This window comes from Bubalus kerabau, chromosome 3 (assembly GCF_029407905.1).
Source record: "Bubalus kerabau isolate K-KA32 ecotype Philippines breed swamp buffalo chromosome 3, PCC_UOA_SB_1v2, whole genome shotgun sequence".
NCBI lineage: Eukaryota > Metazoa > Chordata > Mammalia > Artiodactyla > Bovidae > Bubalus > Bubalus kerabau.
This window is the reverse complement of record NC_073626.1, coordinates 59409175-59426463: the sequence shown is the minus strand read 5'-3', so window position 1 is coordinate 59426463 and position 17289 is coordinate 59409175. Positions and strand designations below refer to the sequence as shown.

The following is a 17289-nucleotide window of genomic DNA, read 5'->3' as shown; positions in this document are numbered from 1 at the left end:
TTGCTTCACTGGACTGTTTCCCTGAAACATGTAACTTTGAAAAAAATTTCTTGCCATGTGGTTTAAGAACAGTGAAAACAGATTTCTATTCATTAGCTCTATATAATCCAGACTGTATCCCGAGAAGCTCTGTTAGCAGCTTGGCTGTTCCATTTGGTGATTGGTATTATGATTAAAATAAAGGTTCAGGACAACATCATTGGAATTGAGGTCTTCTGGGACCACCCAGGCTCCTAAATCATTAACTGTACCAAATAATCTGTGACTATATACAATTTCATTAGCTTTATTGATTGCTGTTATCATTTTCCATAACCCTGAAGATGCAAATACAGTACCATCAACATAATTCTCTATCATAATATAGAAGATGAAAGATTCACAATTATATATCTAACTGAAATGTACAAAATGCAAGGTCATTCATCAAATGCCATCGTTTCAAGAAAAAAAAATTATCCTAATTGAAAGGAGACATAATTTATAGTCATATGATAATTATAAAATTCAAGTATGTACCCACTTTAAAGATGTTTTTCACAGGTCGGATGCAGTGGTATAAGTGATGAAAACAGATTCTATTTATACATATATATATATAAAATGGAAATTTGGTCTTATGGTAAGAAATTGTTTGTAATCATGAGAACTCTTGAAGAGTCTTAAGGTGGAGCATACATCTCGGTGTTCTGTCATATAAGAAAAAGCACAAAATATGAAATGCAGGAAAGAAATGTGCAATGATAACAAGATATATGCAACACAGTTCTTAGGAATTCCACCTCTAATTCCTACTCTGTTCTATGAGGAGGATGCTCACCTGATTTAACTACTTTATTTATTGGTATGATATCAGGTGCAGACCCTTATCTAAGAAACGAAACAAACAAACAAAAAAACCCAGTATACCTGTCATAATAATACATGCACATACTTTTTTCTCTCCTTTTAATTTAATATGAATTAGATGAAAAAAGATGGTTTGCATTAGTGACTTAAAATAGAGCTAATGAGAGAAGTTTTTTTTTTAATGATTAAAGAAGATATTTATAACAGAAGAATTTTGTAAAAGGGAAGAAAACAAATGCTGTTGTGAATCAAGACACTTTTTTTTCCTGTTAATTTATCAAAGAAATGTTTAACAGCCACCACAAGTCAAGCAGGATGCTGGGTGCTAGGAATGGAATTAAAAAACAATATGTTAACTTAGCCCTCAAGGTCTCGCCGACTGTTCTGGAAGGCAGATGTGTAAACACATGCCTGCTACCCTGTGTGTTAGACGGAATCAGGAGCAATGTGCCACGTACCAGAGATGCTGCAGAGAGGGAATGATCAGCTTTGTGAAGCAGAGAGTGGGAGGATGGAGATATTGTTAAAAGATTCCCCAAGGAGATCACAGGTGAGCAGGATGTTGAAGGGGGACTAGGACTCCAGCTGGGACCTAAAGAGAAGTGGAGATGCTGGCTTAGAGCAGAGCCTCCTGCCGAAGCAAGTCTGTGAGGAGCAGATTAGCCTCCCTGGGAACCCGAGCGGGAGACCCTGGCGAGGGCTGGGTGGGTTTGTCGTCCTCAGCTGCTGACCCAGGACGTGGTTTTATAAATTGTACATACGTGCCTCTCCGGGCAGTCACCCTTGCCTCCTGTGGCAGGCTGCAGTTTATACCTGTGCTTGATTTTATTTCACCTTGTGCCAGCAGAGACCTAGTTACTGATCTGAAGTAAGTAAAAAGGGGGAATCTGTAAATACAAAGAGCCTCCTCGTCTAACAGGGCTCTGGGACTGGCTCCTCAGGGCTCTCTGTGTCTAAGCCTGGAGGGGACGGGTCCATCCCTTGGCAGAAGTGAGGCCCGAGTGTTTTGGCTGTACACCAAAGACTCCCTTGCCTTTGTTTGACCCGTGCCTGCCACGGAAAACAGTGGATTATCTATGTGGAGTAAATCCTGCGTTTTAGGAACACACTTCTGAGCGAACAGGGTTGTTTTCCAGTCTGGATTCTTCCGTATTTGCAAGGCTTGTCCAAATGACTGTCAAGTCCTGGTGCTTTAGGCAGCTCTAATGGTGACGCAGTCAGACAAGAAATGATGACAAAGCAGGAACGATTTAATTACAGGCCAAGCCCGCTCACGATAGATGCCCCGTAACCCCGTGACAGGAACTCCTACCTGACAGTTTCCAAAGACCCAGCCATAGGAGGGGAGGGTGGGGTGGGAGAGGCTGGCTTTCATCCCTAATGCTCACGACAGCACTTGCAGTCTTTCATTCCTCCCCCGCGCCACACGAGAGGGTCTTCTTAAGAGGTGAGGGCTGGCTCCTCATCGTCCCTCTCAGCCCTTGCCTCATTCCCCAAACACCATGAGAACCAGCACCCTCTGAGCAACCAAAGGGGCAGAGACAAGGGGTGTGCTTGAACCCATATCTCGGGCTGCTCCTCTCTTCCTTTTTGGGGCTGCCTGTAACGGATGGAGGAGGATGCCTTGTTACTCCACATTCCTGGAAGCTGTTTATCATCATCTTAGAATTTGGTTCCTCAGGCCATGCTGGTAATAATTGGCAGATGGGATGGGGATAAAGCATATTTCTTCTCCTCTAGGCCCCTAGGAAAGAGGCCATGTGGGTAACTATTTGGGGATAGAGGTAAGACTGTTGGACACTGTTGGGGATTGCGAGCATGTTTCTTTTCCAGGCTCTTTCTTACATTTAGTAGCCAGTGTCTCTTGCAGCAAATGTGTTGTTCAGTAGGCAACTGGCGCTACCATGTAAAGAAGCAGAAAGATACATTTTCTACTCATAAGGAGCCTGTGGTGGTTTAGTAGCTAAGTCCTGTTAGACTCTCTGACCCCATGGACTGTCGCCCACCAGGCTCCTCTGTCCATGGGATTCTCCAGGCAAGAATACTGGAGTAGGTTGCCATTTCCTTCTCAAGGGGACTCTTCCTGACCCAGGGATGGAACCCAGGTCTCCTGCATTGCAGGCCGATTCTTTACCGACTGGTAGTCGGTAGTAAGGAGCCTGTAATTTATTTTAAAAAGAGATGGTGAGTCTAAGTGCCTCAGAGCATTGCTGGTTGCAGTGGAGGGGGTGGGATAGTTTATATTTATTTAAAGATCTCATTTTCAAAACCCATAGGTTTTTCTCCTTTACTTCTGTATGAGAAGCATTTAAATATATTCTTGATTGTGAGCAGGAGTATACACTTTTGATAAAAATCAAGGTGAGATTTGTTATGCTCATTTTTATGTGGGTGTTAGTTATAAACCCTTGCAAGACTTAGAGATGCATGTGATACAAATTATTCTTGCTATTAAAATGTTATTTAACGAGAGGAAGGCCAGACCAGGGCTGCTGTAACTGAAGAGGTCCTTCTGTGGTGCTCACCTTAATGGCTCGAGCACTGAACGGTGAAAATGAGATCTGTGTCGGTTCCTCGTCTGCAGGACGCTTGATCAGTAAGATGTGGGTTAAGATTTTGATAGAAGATAGTTTTTTAATGTCACCAGTAGGAAGGCCTGAACTGACATTTATGAAGCTTTACCTTCTTGTTTAGTATGCCTGCTCAGCCAAGTGAGAATCACGTTTCCCCTCCTCTCATGTTCTGGTAGAGTGCGGAAGAATTATGAAAGTATTAGCTATGCAGTCCTTATCTGACAGTGGAAATTCTAGCTGTGATTCTAAGCTGCTATCATCCATATTGGAAATTTTCTGTCTGACTTAACTCTTGAATCACAAGTAGCTTGTCACATGAATATATAATATATACAGAATGCTCTTGGTATTTCAGTGGGTAGACTGACATACGGAGGTCATTGATGTTACTGTGAATTTTTAATCAGAAGAATCTTATAAATTGTAACAGAGCAGTTTTATTCTTTATCGTTCCCATGCTTTACAGTTACTGAAAGTTCTTATTAATACATAACATCTTCAAAATAGACATTATTTTGTCCCTTTAGAATTTAAATATCTCCTGCCCCAAGAATGCTTTGCTGGCAAATTACATCCGACGTTTAGCTCTTCCTTTTCTGAACTGTTCTCAAACTTAGGGACTGTGTTACAGTTTAGCACTTACTTGTTACCCAGTTATTTTATGGAACAAATATTACTTCCTGACTTGGTTTTAACCCTTAAGAGCAAAGACCACATCTTATGCTTTTTGAATTCTCCAAAGAGACATGATCATAGAAAGACATACTATAAATGCTTGTTTTTCTGGTTTCACAGTCCCCTGAGAGATGAACTGTAGTTGATATTTTCTATTAAAGCTTTTGAATAATACAGGAGGTTCTATCTCAGAGACTTACAAATACGGGAAGAAAAGCTGAAAACTAAATTTAAAAGTTGAATCTTTAATATGGTAGCTTTTCCCCTAGGATGCCATCCTGCCATCCACTGCATCTTTCTAAAAACATCAGTGCATCTTAATTATTTACTTATTTATGCTCCTACATCATCCTGTATATTTTTTGAGACAGCTTACCAAAATATGCAATAATCTGGAAACCATACAGTGCTTACCCTTGAATTAGATCATCTTGCCAGCTCCCCTACCTGTAGGTCTGTGTCCTTTACACAAACTGCTTAATCACTCACTCTAAGCCTCTTAGACTTTTGTGCTACAGATTAGGCTGAAATGAGTGTTAAATAAATTAATTTATGCAAAGTATTTAGCATATTACCTGGCACATAGTTAGCTTTCAATAAATGTTAAATAATATGCAATAAAGTAAAATAAAGAATTATCATAAAAATTAGGACCAGGAGAAATATAATTTGGAAGATCCTACTCTAAAAAGTTAAATTACGACTATGCATTAAAGCCTTGCCATAAGTGACTAGTCAGTGAACAGTTTTTTAAAGTTATCTTCGGGGAAGTGAAATGTTTACCAGCTCTGCTATAAAGAAGTTCTCCTGTGAGGCTGCTATGAGGAGACACTGAACAACTGGTACATAGTGTTGTTCAGTCTCGACCTTAAACACAGTAGTTTATGGTGGCAGTCTTCTCAAACTCGTTTCAAGATATGCCAAGGGTGAAAAGAAGAGAAGCGAAAAGCAAAGGAGAAAAGGAAAGATATACCCATCTGAATGCAGACTTCCAAAGAATAGCAAAGAGAGATAAGAAAGCCTTCCTCAGTGATCCATGCAAAGAAATAGAGGAAAACAATAAAACAGGAAAGACTAGACATTTCTTCAAGAAAAATAGAGATACCAGGAAACATTTAAGGCAAAGATGGGCTCAATAAAGGACAGAAATGGTATGGACCTAACAGGAGCAGAAGATATCAAGAAGAGGTGGCAAGAATACACAGAAGAACTGTACAAAAAAGATCTTCATGACCCAGTTAATCATGATGGTGTGATCACTCACCTAGAGCCAGACATCCTGGAATGTGAAGTCAAGTGGGCCTTAGAAAGCATCACTACGAACAAAGCTAGTGGAGGTGATGGAATTCCAGTTGAGCCATTTCAAATCCTAAAAGATGATGCTGTGAAAGTGCTGCACTCAATATATCAGCAAATTTGGAAAACTCAGCAGTGGCCACAGGACTGGAAAAGGTCAGTTTTCATTCCAATCCCAAAGAAAGGCAATGCCAAAGAATGCTCAAATTACCACACAATTGCACTCATCTCACACGCTGGTAAAGTAATGTTCAAAATTCTCCAAGCCAGGCTTCAGCAATACATGAACCATGAACTTCCAGATGTTCAAGCTGGTTTTAGAAAAGGCAGAGGAACCAGAGATCAAATTGCCAACATCCACTGGATCATCGAAAAAGCAAGAGAGTTCCAGAAAAACATCTATTTCTGCTTTATTGACTACGCCAAAGCCTTTGACTGTGTGGATCACAATAAACTGTGGAACATTCTTCAAGAGATGGGAATACCAGACCACCTGACCTGCCTCTTGAGAAACCTATATGCAGGTCTGGAAGCAACAGTTAGAACTGGACATGGAACAACAGACTGGTTCCAAATAGGAAAAGGAGTACGTCAAGGCTGTATATTGTCACCCTGCTTATTCAACTTGTATGCAGAGTACATCATGAGAAATGCTGGGCTGGAAGAAGCACAAGCTGGAATCAAGATTGCCAGGAGAAATATCAATAACCTCAGATATGCAGATGACACCACCCTTATGGCAGAAAGTGAGGAGGAACTAAAGAGCCTCTTGAGTGAAAGAGGAGAGTAAAATGTTGGCTTAAAGCTCAGCATTCAGAAAACTAAGATCATGGCATCCAGTCCCATCACTTCATGGCAAATAGGTGGAGAAACAGTGGAAACAGTGGCTGACTTTATTTTTTGGGGCTCCAAAATCACTGCAGATGGTGACTGCAGCCATGAAATTAAAAGACGCTTATTCCTTGTAAGAAAAGTTATGACCAACCTAGACAGCATATTAAAAAACAGAGACATTACTTTGCCGACAGAGGTCCGTCTAGTCAAGGCTATGGTTTTTCCAGTCGTCATTTATGGATGTGACAGTTGGACTGTAAAGAAAGCTGAGCACCAAAGAATTGATGCTTTTGAACTGTGATGTTGGAGAAGAGTCTTGAGAGTCCCTTGGACTGCAAGGAGATCCAACCAGTCCATCCTAAAGGAGATCGGTCCTGGGTATTCATTGGAAGGACTGATGCTGAGCTGAAACTGCAATACTTTGGCCACCTGATGCAAAGAGCTGACTCATTTGAAACAACCCTGATGCTGGCAGGGATTGAGAGCAAGAGGAGAAGGGGATGACAGAGGATGAGATGATAGGATGGCATCACGGACTCAATGGACATGAGTTTGGGTAAACTCTGGCAGTTGGTGATGGACAAGGAGGCCTGGCGTGCTGCGGTTCATGGGGTCGCAAAGAGTCGGACATGACTGAGCGACTGAACTGATCTGAGCTGAAGGGTATAATAACTTCCCAGGTGGCGCTAGTGATTTAGAACCCGCTTGCCAATGCAGGAAATGTAAGAGACTCGAGTTTGATTCCTGGGTCATGAAGATCCCCTGGAGAAGGGCATGCTATCCCACTCCAGTACTCTTGCCCGGAGAATCCGATGGACAGAGGAGCCTGGTGGGCTATAGTGCGTGGGGTCACCAAGAATCGGACATGACTGAAGCAACTTAGCACACACGCAGGGTTATTATGCCAGCATGTAAAATTCACAAAGGCCCCCAAAACATTGGTGTATTAACTACAGACCTTTTTTTTTAAAAAAAAAAGAAAAAGCAACTTATAAGTCTTTTTTTTTTGCAAAGTGAAGTTTATAGAAGCTTCATTTCTTCTTTCCACTTTCACTCACACATGGGAGTTAGTTTTCTCCATCCTTACCCAGGGTACCTTTTCTCCACAAATGCTTTTTCCTCACATCCCAGCCCGCAGGCCACTGCCTGCTGAGTTTCATTCCAGCTCTTTTGCTCAGTTGCCAATATGTGTCAAGCCCTGAGCCAGGCCCTAGCCTGTTCATTCTCCTCAGGGAGCTTGGTCAGCTCCTCCTTCAAGTGCATCCTATCCCCTTCCATCCGCGAGACTATAAGCTCTGTAGTGCTTAGAGATGTGTTCTGTGTATCGCCACAGTCTCAGTGCAGAGCAGGGCCTCCGGCACCTAGTCTGGCTGCTCGGTAAGTGCTCATGAAGGAATAAATGAAGCAGATTCTTGCAGCGGTTTCTTAAGTATGTTGGTGGGCTTGGGAGCATTGATTGTCACCTGCCATTCATAAAGTTACCTTCATGTGAGACGCAGAAGGTTCTTGAAGCTTCTTCTAGGACCAGTGTTCTTGGTGGGGTCCTCTGCTCTTTTTGGAAGGTCCCTTGCTATTGGTGGCCCTGACTTTGGCAGAGAGACTGGCTTGCTGTTTACCTGCTGTGTCCCTTTCTTCATAGACACATGCCGGATTCCACTTGCCTGTCTCCATGGCAGTTAGGTATGAGCAGATGACTGACTCTGTCTGGTAGTAAGCAGGAATGACGTGTCACTTGTAAACCCCCCTCGTAAAGGCTTCCCCATGTCATCTTCTCCTCCCTCTCCACCGGGCACCGCTGCCCAGGTGCCCGTGTGTGGAGCGCAGCAGTGAGCCTGCCTCGGGCCCTGAGGGGCTCCTTGCCCACCGGACTTGACGTGAGCAAGGCAAGAAACCGCGCAGTGGGTGAGACCACTAAGGCTCCGAGGCCTGTCTCTCACCACAGCAGCACAACCGTAACCAGTACTGACTCCTTTTTTTATTGCCTGCCCAACGGAGGTTCTGTTTGTTTTTTCTCTTTTTCTTGTTTTTTGAAGAAGAGTCTCTTTCTGATTTTTACCATGTTGATCTCTCAGAAACTTCTTTTAATCTCAACGTTTGAATGGTCCAGTGAACTAATTGAAATGTCTGCTTTGGTCCATGCATGGGAAAGGTTTGTCACAGGTGATCTAGCGTGCCAGCACTGAAGGGATGTGTCTATTTTGTTGAGTAAGTGCATGTCAGTGACAGAGCAAGAAAAACAAAACCACCCTAGTTCCCCAGTGCTTTGTCAGTTCTCACCCCTCCCTGCCATTATGATGTGATTTCCCCAAGCCAAGCAGCACTGTACAAAGAGCAGCTGTCTACTTGGGAAGAAAGGATTTTTTTCTTGTTCATACCTGCCATGTATTGTAATAGAGCATGTTTGTGAGCCAAGACTGAACAATCTTGAACTTCATGTGGCAGAATCAGGTGGGAATGTTGAGTATTATAAGGTATAGAGCTCTCTGGGGCAGATAAAAAACTTGATATTATGTGTGCTCTGAGCACTTTTAGAAGGGAAGAGAGGAAGGTAGTAAGAATATACTTTAAAAAAATTAATAGGTTGTTGGGCATGTTTGATATTATCAATAAAACCTCTCAAATTAGATGATTACCTTTATTACAGAATAGTAAAGAGAAGGAAATGGCAACCCACTCCAATATTCTTGCCTGGAAAACCCCATGGACAGAGGAGTCTGGCGGGGTCCAGTCCCTAGGGTCACAGAGAGTTGGACATGACTGAGCGGCTAACACACACTATTATGGAATACTTTCAATAGTTATGAGAAGGTACAGTTTATTTCTTAAGCACTGAAGTGCTTCAAATTCTGTCCCACTACCCTGATGTCTGTATCACTTTGGAGAAGGCACTTTAATCTCTGTCCCTTGGTTTCCCTTTTGAAAAATGAAGAAAAAAATGGTACCTATTACTAAGAACAACAGATGAGATAATGCTATATAAAATACTTAGCACAGTTCCTGGTAGAGTAAGCTGCTGTAATAACATTATTAATGGAAATTATTGTTGTTGTTTTTTAGTCACTAAGTCATGTCCAACTCTTTTTGTGATCCCATGGATGTAGCCCGCCAGGCTCCTCTGTCCGTGGGACTTCCCAGGCAAGAATACTGGAGTGGGTTGCCATTTCCTTCTCCAGGGGGTCTTCCCGACCCAGGGATAGAACCCACATCTCTTGCATTGGCAGGCAGGTTCTTCACCACTAAGCCACCACAGACTTAAAAATTATCATTATTAATGGGAAAAGTTAAACATTAATCTTAATTCTTTCCAGTGGTTCAAGATTATTGAAATGTAGTGTATTCACAAACAGCTAAGGTCCTGGCAGTAGGTGGTGTGAAAGTATCTCTAAATTTCTGTTAGCCTTGAAGGTGATCCTGAGGGACCCCAGTGAAGGTAAAAAAGGCTGAGAAGCTAAGTTTCCATGACCTGTGTGATCTTGGAGAATCACTAGTTGTCAGTTAACCTATGGTGTTGACTAGCCAAACACATTTATTAAGCACCTGTTATGTGAGTTGGTGTTGAATTACCACTCAAAATTACCAGTGGTTTGATGACAAGTAGTCAAGGAAGAGTAATACATATTGCAAAGAGAATCAGTTCACATGCCTTTGTTACTATTATCAGTCAGGGAGGTAACATCTTTTAATTTGTGCTGTTTGATCCACCAACTTAGTTATCTCATACTACAAGGTTTAAAAATGGGTAACTCTAGTATAAACATATTTACCCATGCCACTGAATACATTAGCTTATTTCATTATATAGAGAATCATCATCTATTCCTTTTCATAGTTATCTAATAAAAAGGCAAGCACATAAGAAACCTTTTCTTTTTCCTGCTTATGATATCTCTTACCCTTTAAATTTTATTTATTTTTTTCCCTTTAAATTTTAAAGGAAAGTTTTTTATACATAAAATACAATTTTACAAATATGGAAAATGGTGGGATTTTTTTTTTTAGATTTCTAGATTGTTTTATGATTCAAAGTTAGAGGACTAGAACACAAGTGTAGTAAAAATATTGGCAAGCGTTTCAGATTATTAATAGAATTACTAGAAGTTTACATTAGTTTAAGAACAAGAACCACAACTCCACAATAGTCTTTTGTATACAAGGTGTTGTTATCAACCGAATGCTCTCTTGTGGATTTAGATTTGCTAGTTCTTGGAAGTAATATGGATTCTTCCATTTACATGATATTTTGAAATAAGGTATTTCAGATGAACCAATTTTAATTCTACATCTACCTTGGAAAATGTTGGAGCATATAGACAGAATTGCTTTCATTCTTCTGCTTTTAGTACCAGAGAAAATTTTTTCTCTAAATGCTTTACTATTTTTCCCTTCAGTTAAAGCCCTGAGTTGCTTTAAAGAATGTAGTTTCCAATTATCTAATCAGTCCCCAAAAGCAATAAGGAAACTCTAGAATTCTAACTATAGAGAATTTTTTATAACTGCCACTTAATACCAGCCAACAAATTTAGTTTAAAAGTATCCTAATTTTCAGCCATCCTGCTGGAAAATGCTTGAATTATCCTAAAAGACTCGAAGTTTTAGAAAGCCCTTGCTAGTGCTGCTGCTAAGTCGCCTCAGTCGTGTCCGACTCTCTGCGACCCCATAGACGGCAGCCCACCAGGCTCCCCCGTCCCTGGGATTCTCCAGGCAAGAACACCGGAATGGGTTGCCATTTCCTTCTCCAATGCAGGAAAGTGAAAAGTGAAAGTGAAGTTGCTCAGTCGTGTCTGACTCTTCGTGACCCCATGGACTGCAGCCTACCAGGCTCCTCCGCCCATGGGATTTTCCGGGCAAGAGTACTGGAGTGGGGTGCCATTGCCTTAGGACTGGAAAAAAAAAAAGAAAGAAAACAAACTCTTTATTATTGAAAGATTTTGTATGTGTCCAAGCCTTCACATTTAAGAGAATAACTGCTAGAATTATATTTGATATAGAATTATAGCAAAAATACATTTGTTACCATTTGGTAACATAAAGGGCTTCCCTGATGGCTCAGCTGGTAAAGAATCCGCCTGCAATGTGGGAGACCTGGGTTTGATCCCTGGGTTGGGAAGATCCCCTGGAGGAGAGCATGGCCCCCACTCCACTGTTTTTGCCAGGAGAATCCCCATGGACAGAGGAGCTTGGCGGGCTACAGTCTATGAGGTTGCAAAGAGTCAGACACACTGAGCATCATATAAATACGTAGACCCATCTATGTCTCCTTGTAAATCCTGTAATTGATTGCTGAAACATAGACATAACAATCGAGTTGGCATCACCATTAAAATTAATTTAAAACCATCTCATGTGGTTTCAGGTCTTTGATGATTCATCTTTAAGAAATGACTTCCAAAACCTATGCTGGTTATTAATTAGAATTGATTTTGAATGAATTTCATTTTATTTATTGGAATAGTTTTGAGGTTTTTCCCTAAGTGCTAATGAAAAAATAGTCATATCTGAAAAGTTAGCAGCATCTTTAAAAATTATTGTTTAAATAGACATATATAAAAATATTTAAATTATATACTACTGTCAACATTTATAATCAAGATTCTATCCAGGCATTGTTCAATTTGGAGAAGGCTGGCATTATCTAAGGTACTGTAGTTGTTAAGCCCGATAAAGCAAATATTTCATTTGAATTCTGTTGAAATTAATTAAGTATGCATACTGCCTCTAATCATCTAGTTCATCTTTCTAGTTAAAAAACAACCTACTTTAAATGATTACTGAAACATACATACGAAAAATTATTGTGGTATTTCTCAAGGCATATAATCTAATGTACCCAGTGAAAATAATGTTTATTCTATTATGGTCAACCGCTGATGCTGAAGTTGACCAGTTCTATAGAGACCTACTATATAATCATAAGGGATTTCATTTAGGTCATACCTAAATGGTCTAGAGGTTTTCCCTACTTTCTTCAATTTAACTCTTAATTTTGCAATAAGGAGTTCATGATCTGAGGCACAGTCAGCTCCAGGCCTTGTTTTTGCTGACTGTCTAGAGCTTACGATTTTAAAGTAGAAGTGACAAATAGATTCAAGGGATTAAATCTGATAGAGTGCCTGAAGAACTATGGATAGAGGTTCATGACATTGTACAGGAGGCAGTGATCAAGACCATCCCCAAGAAAAAGAAATTCAGAAAGGCAAAATGGTTGAGGAGGCCTTACAAATAGCTGAGAAAAGAAGAGAAGCTAAAGGCAAAGAAGAAAAGGAAAGATAAACCCATCTGAATGCAGAGTTCCAAAGAATAGCAAGGAGAGATAAGAAAGCCTTCCTCCATGATCAATGCAAAGAAATAGAGGAAAACAGTAGAATGGGAAAGACCTGAGATCTCTTCAAGAAAATTAGAGATACCAAGGGAACATTTCATGCAAAGATAGGCAGAGTAAAGGACAGAAATGTATGGACCTAACAGAAGCAGAAGATATTAAGAAGAGGTGGCAAGAATACACAGAAGAACTGTACAAAAAAGATCTTCATGACCCAGATAACCACGATGGTGTGATCACTCACCTAGAGCCAGACATCCTGGAATGTGAAGTCAAGTGGGCCTTAGAAAGCATCACTATGAACAAAGCTAGTGGAGGTGATGGAATTCCAGTTGAGCTATTTCAAATCCTTAAAGATGATGCTGTGAAAGTGCTGCACTCAACATGCCAGCAAATTTGGAAAACTCTGCAGTGGCCACAGGACTGAAAAAGGTCAGTTTTCATTCCAATCTCAAAGAAAGACAATGCCAAAGAACATTCAAACTACCATACAACTGCACTCATCTCACACGCTAGCAAAGTAATGCTCAAAATTCTCCAAGCCAGGCTTCAACAGTACATGAACTGTGAACTTTCAGATGTTCAAGCTGGATTTAGAAAAGACAGAGGAACTAGAGATCAAATAGCCAATATTGAAAATGGATCATCAAAAAAGCAAGAGAGTTCCATAAAAACATCTATTTCTGCTTTATTGACTACACCAAAGCCTTTGACTGTGTGGATCACAACATAATGTGGAAAATTCTTCAAGAGATGGGAATACCAGACTACCTTACCTGCCTCCTGAGAAACTTGTATGCAGGTCAAGAAGCAATAGTTAAAACTGGACGTGGAACAACAGAACTGGACATGGAACTGGTTCCAAATTGGGAAAGGAGTACATCAAGGTTGTATATTATCATCCTGTTTATTTAGTTTATATGCAGAGTACATCATGCAAAATGTCGAGTTGGATGAAGCACAAGCTGGAATCAAGATTGCTGGGAGAAATATCAATAACCTCAGATATGCAGATAACACCACCCTTATGGCAGAAAGTGAAGAAGAACTAAAGAACCTCTTGATGCAAGTGAAAGAGGAAAATGAAAAAGTTGGCTTAAAACTCAACATTCAAAGAAGAAGAGGATGACAGAGGATGAGATGGTTGGATGGCATCAGTGATTAGATGGACATGAGTTTGAGCAAACTATGGGAAATGGTGAAGAACAGCCTGGAGTGCTGCAGTCCATCCATGGGGTCGCACAGAATCAGACATGACTGAGCAACTGAACTGATCATGGCATCTGGTCCCATCACTACATGGCAAACAGATGGGGAAACAATGGAAACAGTGTCAGACTTTATTTTTCTGGGCTCCAAAATCACTGCAGATGGTGACTGCAGCCATGAAATTAAAAGATGCTTGCTACTTGGAAGAAAAGCTGTGACCATAATTAAAAAGCAGAGACATTACTTTGCCAACAAAGGTCCATCTAGTCAAACCTATGTTTTTTCCAGTAGTTATGTATGGATGTGAGAGTTGGACTATAAAGAATGCTGGGCACTAAAGAAATGATACTTGAACTGTGGTTTGGAGAAGACTCCTGAGAGTCTCTTGGACTGCAAGGAGATCCAACCAGTCCATCCTAAAGGAAATCGGTCCTGAATATTCACTGGAAGGATTGATGTTGAAGCTGACACTCCAATACTTTGGCCACCTGATGTGAAGAACTGATTCATTGCAAAAGATCCTGATGGTGGGAAAGATTGAAGGCAGGAGGAGAAGGGGACAACAGAAGATGAGATGGTTGGATTGCATCACCAACTTGATGGACATAAGTTTGAGCAACCTCCAGGAGTTGGTGATAGACAGGGAAGCCTGGCGTGCTGTAGTCCATGGGGTCTCAGAGTTGGACATGACTGAGCTACAGAACTGATGAAGACCTACAACACCTTCTAGAACTGACACCCAAAAAAGATGTCATTTTCATCACAGGGGACTGGAGTGCAAAAGTAGAAAGTCACGAGTTACCCGGAATAACAAGCAGGTTTGGTGTTGGAGTACGAAATGAATCAGGGCAAAGGCTAACAGAGTTTTGTCAAAAGAACATGGTGGTCTTAGCAAACACCCTTTCCCAACAACCCAAGAGATGCCTCTGTACATGGACATCACCAGATGGTCAGTACCAAAATCAGATGGATTCTACTCTCTGCAGCTGAAGATGGAGAGCCTCTATACTGTAGTCAGCAAAAACAAAACCTGAAGAACCTGACTGGCTCAGATCATGAGCACCTTATTGCAGACTTCAGACTTAAATTGAGGAAAGTATGGAAAACCACTAGGCCATTCAGGTATGACCAAAATAAAATCCCTTATGATTATACAGTGGAAGTGCAAGTAGATTCAAGGGATTAGATCTTATATTCAGAGTGCCTGAAGAACTATGGATGGAGGTTCATAGCATTGTACAGGAAGCAGTGACCAAAACCATCCCAAAGAAAAAGAAATGTAAAAAAGCAAAGTGGTTATCTGAGGAGGCTTTAAAAAAAGCCGATGAAAGAAGAGAAGTCAAAGGCAAAGGAGAAAGAGTAGTATATCCAACTGAATACAGAGTTCCAGAGAATAGCAAGGAGAGATAAGAAGGCCTTCTTAAATAAACAATGCAAAGAAATTGAGGAAAACAGTAGAATGTGAAAGACTAGCGATCTCTTCAGGAAATACCAAGGGAACATTTCATGCAAGAATGGGCATGATAAAGGACAGAAATGGTAAGGACCTAATAGAAGCATAAGAGATAAAGAAGAGGTGACAAGATACACATAACTATATAGAAAAGGTCTTAATGACCCGGATAACCATGATGATGAGGTCACTCACCTAGAGCCAGACATCCTGGAGTGTGAAGTCAAGTGGGCCTTAAGAAGTATTACTATGAACAATGCTAGTGGAGGTAACAGAATTCCAGCTGAGCTATTTAAAATCCTAAAAAGATGATGCCATTAAAGTGCTACACTCAATATGCCAGTAAATATGGAAAACTCAGTAGTGGCCATAGGACTGGAAATGGTCAGTTTTCATTCCAATCCCCAAGAAGGGCAATGCCAAAGAATGTTTCAACTACCATCCAGTTGCTCTCATTTCACCTGCTAGCAAGGTTAGGCTCAAAATCTTTCTCAGCAGTATATGAGCCAAGAACTTTCAGATGTACAAGCTGGGTTTAGAAAAGGCAGAGGAACCAGAGATCAAATTGCCAATGTCCATTGGATAATAAAAAAAGCAAGTGAATTCCAGAAAAAAATCTGCTTCATTGACTACGCTAAAGCTTTTGACTGTGTGGATTACAACAAATGGTGGAAAATTCTTAAAGAGATGGGAATACCAGACCACCTTACATGTCTCCTGAGAAACCTGTATGTGGGTCAAGAAGTAATATTTATTACATTGGTGCGATGTAATTGCAGTTTCGGACCGTGAACTTGAAATCATTTTAACTAGGCTTAAAACATCTTTATTAATCAAAATAATAATGATTACAGTCAACACATTTTTGCCAATGAGAAATAAATGTGTTTATTCCTGTAGCATGAAAACCCTCTCTTCAGGATTCAGTTAACTCTTGGAAAGCATTTTCTGCTTCCTGCTGGTTGTGGAAGGCTTTACCTGCAAAAAGTTGTCGAGATGCTTGAAGAAAGGGTAGTCGGTTGATGCAAGGTCAGGTGAACCTGGCTACTGAGGCAAAACTTCAGAGGCCGATTTGTTCAACTTTTGAACCGTTGATTACGTGACATGCTGTCGGGCATTGTCAAGGGGAAGAACTGGGCCCCTTCTGTTGACCAATGCCAACTGCAGCCATTGCCGTTTTTACTGCATCTCATCAATTTGCTGAGCATACTTCTCAGAGGTAATGGTTTCACCAGGGTTCAGAAAGCTGTAGTGGATCAGACTGGCAGCAGACCACCAAACAGTGACCATGATCTTTTTTGTGCAAGTTTGGGGCTTTGGGAAGTGCTTTGGAGCTTCTCGGTCAACCCTTGAGATGGCCATCACCAGCTGTCATATAAAATCCACTTTTTGTCCCAATCTGATGGAGAAACGGTTTGCTATTTTGTAGAATATGAGAAGAAACTTCAGAACGATTTTTTAAAATTTTTGATCAGCTCATGAGGCAATCACTTATGGAGCTTTTTCACCTTTCCAATTTGCTTCAATACTAAATGACCATAGAATGGTCAACGTTGTGTTCTTTCACAACTTCGATGATGGTTCTTGGTTGTTGTCAGCTGCCCATGGCGGGCCATTGCACTCCTCATCTTCGAGGCTTTTGTCTCCTTTGTAAAACTTGAACCGCCACGGCACTGTATATTCGTTAAGTTTCTGAGCCAAATGCATTGGTGATGTGAGTGTCTCTGCTATTTTATGACTCATTTTGAACTTGAATAAGAAACTGATAAAATTTGCTTTTTGTCTAACATCATTTCCCTAAGTATAAACAGCAAATAATGTCATTAGCAAAAAAATGAAGCGAGAAACACCCATTAAAATGATGTATAACATAACCACATATATTGAAGAATGTATTCTAATATCAAATGGTAAAGTTCTACAGTGCAGAACTTCAGTTACTTGTGCACCAACCTAACAGAACCAGACATGGAACAACTCACTGGTTCAAAACTGTGAAAGCAGTATGACAAGGCTATCTATTGTCACCCTGCTAATTTAACTTATATGAATTGTACAACATGTGAAATTCTGGGCTGGAT

The 17289-nt window shown here is 40.7% G+C and overlaps 1 protein-coding gene across 6 annotated transcripts in view; it reads left to right on the top strand.

The window, feature by feature from the left end:
- Positions 1-17289, top strand: part of MFSD6 (major facilitator superfamily domain containing 6) — an 89789-nt gene that overhangs the window by 60694 nt on the left and 11806 nt on the right. The window lies entirely within an intron of this gene.